This window comes from Sinocyclocheilus anshuiensis, unplaced genomic scaffold (assembly GCF_001515605.1).
Source record: "Sinocyclocheilus anshuiensis isolate Anshui unplaced genomic scaffold, SAMN03320099.WGS_v1.1 scaffold454, whole genome shotgun sequence".
In the NCBI taxonomy this organism is placed as follows: Eukaryota; Metazoa; Chordata; class Actinopteri; order Cypriniformes; family Cyprinidae; genus Sinocyclocheilus; species Sinocyclocheilus anshuiensis.
The window spans coordinates 1180423-1184579 of record NW_015548217.1 but is presented as its reverse complement, the minus strand read 5'-3'; the positions used below and the strand labels follow the sequence as shown (position 1 = coordinate 1184579).

Below are 4157 nucleotides of genomic sequence, written 5' to 3'. Positions count from 1 at the left end.
GTGTATTATGTATATATATATATATATATATAGATATATATCATACACACACACACACACACACATTGTATATACGAATAAAAGTTAAAGTGAGGTAAAAGTCATATCTATTGTTAGAATGACTTCTTACCTCATAATTTTGACTTAGTATATCACAGTTTCGGCTATTTGTGTTATAATTATTAATTACCAAAGCATCATTTTCATTGTGGTTGAAATGGTCTTCCATAACATACATGTACATACATACTCACCATATACAGGTTTATGTAATCTAATCTTTTGTAACCGTCAATCAATCACTGTTTGGCGACTCGGGTTTAGTGTATGATGCAACACCATACTGACAGCCAGCAGCTTTATAACACATACGATCACAGTGAAACACATTCAGTATAAAAGTTGAAATAAAACTACAGATGAAGGGAATCGGTCAGAGTCAGCAAACGAAACAACATGCTAAGATGACTTAGCAGCTCTGCGGATAAACATAACATGACACACGCGCGCTGAACGCCTCAAATTCATTTTTGACACAAATGGAACCTCATACATTTTTGACACAAATGGAACCTCATACCATTCGCAATCTGTGTATGTTTACATACGTGTTTTTATACGTATGTAACTTTTGATACGACACTGTGACTGCCCGCTTGTTCTGAACACATCTGACACACACTTACCGAGGCCTCGCTGATCCACTAACGTTATATCAACAAAAGCCTGACGCTGAAGTTGCGATCTGAGCTGTGCGTCCCCGCTCTAAACCCAGCGTTAGTGAAGATGTCTTGAAGTTCTTCAGCTGGACTGTGTGAGGATCTCTCTCTGTGTGTGGGTCGTGTGGATGAGAGATGTTGCTGCCATGTTGCTGATCGCAGCGCTGCAGTCACTCAAACACGTGGGGAGGAGCTGAGTGCGGCTCGCCATGTCCCAGCATGCACTGCGGCCGCGTCACAAAACCAGTGCGGTGACACTAGGGAGCGTGCGAGAATAGCGTCTATGTAGGGAGCATACTGTGTTTGCGCTCATCTTCTGCGGTTACGCATGTGAAAAAGAAGTGCGCTTAATTGTACTGAATGCGTATGGAAGCTCGTTTTCGCCAAAGAATAAAAAATGAAAAGGTATGCATAATTGATCTCATAAATATGACAGTTTTTCTCTCAAAAAGTCAGATAAAAAGTCGCAAATCCTGTAGACTTCCTTACTTACAGTGTACTACTTCATATCTTACAAGTAGCCTATGTTTCTATAACTGTAGCCTACTTGCAGATAATACATTATTAATAAAAGGTCACTTAAGTGTACTTAAAAGTGTGCAGTAGGCCTACTATACTTTAAAACGTATAGTATATACTATAAAAGTAAAAGTATATACTATACATTTTTAAAAAGTTATTTCGAACATTTTAAAGTCCAGCGTTATTTTTTATTAGCCTACATTTAAAGTTAATATACTAAACTGCAACTTCATTATTGCGAATGTGTAATTATAAATGTCAATAGAATAGGGGTTTCAATAGAAATGACATATCAAATTTAGTTTATGATGCTTGTCAGTAGGCTACATTCAGCAGCAACACTTTAACCATATTTCAAAGACAACAGAAGAAATTATGAAATTATAAATTCAGATAATTGCATTCATTACGAATTTAAAGTATAATATTTTAATTTAATTGTAAATACCATGCAATTAGGTGTCTTATATTCAGTTCACATGTAAGTATACTCTTTTAAAGTATATTATGACTTCCATACTTTGTTTAAAAAAAGCTATACATTATATATATATATATAGCCTATATATATACTGTGTGTGTGTGTTATATTAATCTGAGCAGTGTAACTGAGTTCTTGCTTGAATTATTTTATGCCATCTGATAAATAATTCAGATGACAATATCTTGTATCCTTGTGTTTAAGTGTTGCACTTCTAAATTTGTAGCACATCATGCCCAACACAAACATGCAAACAGTTAGTTTTCATTTTGCCAACTTTATTTTATTATGTTACGGTTCCACATTCAAATCAACAACACTGTGATATTGACTAAACGGACTGGAGACTGTAAAAACACATTAATGCGTGTCATTGGCTTTCTATGCCCCTGAAATGTGAAATCATTTGAAATACTTTTTTTTTTTGGGCTTTCCTAGATATGCACATTTAAACTCTAAATCCTAAAAACGAATATATTTAATCTGGTCAACATTAAAATGTATTGAAGGTTTTGATACAACTTTTATTGTAGCGGTTTGCCACTCACTGTACTCTACTGTATATAAACTGCTTGTTTACACAAATGTCAAAATCTGACTGTTATGACTTTCAGCCTCCTGCAGGCAATCATACGCCTTCTGGCATTCATAAAAATCAGTTTCACCCGTTTCACTGAAAAGCATTGCTCTTCATAATATTATAGTTATGTTAGCCAGCATTTACAGACATCTGTGGCAAAATATGAGTTCACAGTTGTAGTTAGAATGAATTAAACGCACATCTATGAGTTACTCTAGTGAACACACTTCATAATGGGAATGTATTTGTAAAAGTTTCGTCTGAGCTGGTAATCCTGAATCCCTGAATCTACATCCAGCCTGTTATTTGCATGATTTGATCAACAACTGTGATATTTACACCCAAACTGCTGTTCATACAGCGATCGGCATCCTTCAGAGATGCCATCCGATGGCCGCGAAGCCTGACTGAAATTAAATGTGTTTGTGGAGATCGAGTTTTCATCTGTTCTGAAAGCTAACCGGAGGAAACTCCTGTTCATCATCCAGACAGATGGGTCCATCCGCAAACTCATGTTCTGGGATCAGCTCCCCTCTCTTCACACCAACATCCTCAGAGAAACCTGAAGGAAACACCGTCATTTACCAGCTGCTTGGATCGAGTTCCACCAGGAGGGAACAGTTAATGTAAAAGTCTGTGAAAGTGATTTTGTGACTCTTTGCACCGTTCAATAAAGCACTGTTCACTTGCAGAACGCAAGTTTCTAGAGGCACATAACTCTGAAGTAATGAATTTAGGTAAATGGGTGCAGAGCCAGTGGTGGTTTTGTAGGCAAACATTAATGCCTTGAATTTTATTCGAGCAGCTACTGGTAGCCAGTGCAAATTGATGAACAGAGGTGTGACATGCATTCTTTCCGGCTCATTAAAGATTAATCTTGCCGCCGTGTTCTGGATTAATTATAAAGGTTTGATAGAACTGGCTGGAAGACCTGGCAAGGTCTTATGGGGCTTGCGATGTACCTGTGAGGGAACTAGAAGACGGAGAGTCTGGATTTGTGCTTGTGGCAACAGTTGCTGCGACTGCCAGCCTCCAGTTCTGTTTCATCTTCACTGTCAAACAGTCTGATGGATGAATGAAATGCAAATTTATCTAGAGATTTGACCATCAGTGCTTCAAATTTCAAAAGCTTCAATCAAAGGGTTTTGAGTGACCTTTAGAAAAATCTAATAGCCTCATTTATACATTTTTATGGCTTATTATGAATCAAATTGGACAATACTGTCAAATTATATAAATTATATAATTTATGGTTTTTCTGTGAATCAAACTGGGGAAAAACCGGTAATTGAACTGTGATTTTTATTTTTATCGTGCATAAAATTGGACAAAAAAGAGAAATTTTTTATTGTGTATCAAATTGGGCAAAAAACTGTACATCATTTGAATGAATGATTAAATAAATAAACAAATAAATAAATACATTTATAAATAAATAAATTAATAATATATAACTCCTTTGTCTTAGGCTAATTTCATAGTGGGAAAATTTGTCAAAATTACAGCTTGACAAGAAATGCCACTTTTAAAATTTAAGACTGAATTCTAAATAAATGAAGTAAAATAAATCAATAAAATTACATGTTAATAAATTTTGTTTTAAATTAAAACTACACACACACACACACACACATATATATATATATATACAGTATATATGCACATTTTGCAATGCAATGCAATTTTTTGAAAATTAGAAAAAATTAATTATGAAACATTTCCAAGACTTAATATGAGAAAAAGGAAGTGTGTTAATAAAATATGTTAATTTTAATACAAATCAACCATTGGTATGTACAGTAAAAGTGCCTGTAGCTGAACAAACACCCTTCTTGTCACATATCCGGTCCATGAA

The 4157-nt window shown here is 35.1% G+C and overlaps 1 protein-coding gene across 1 annotated transcript in view; it reads right to left on the bottom strand.

Annotated features, from left to right (window-relative positions):
- The window catches only part of LOC107653984 (polymerase (RNA) III (DNA directed) polypeptide E), an 18746-nt gene extending 17803 nt beyond the window's left edge, over positions 1–943 (bottom strand). Inside the window, exon 1 of the mRNA XM_016440842.1 lies at positions 685–943. The gene's annotated coding sequence lies outside the window, so the exon portion shown is untranslated. The remainder of the gene's footprint in view (positions 1–684) is intronic.
- Between the last annotated feature and the right edge of the window lie 3214 nt (positions 944–4157).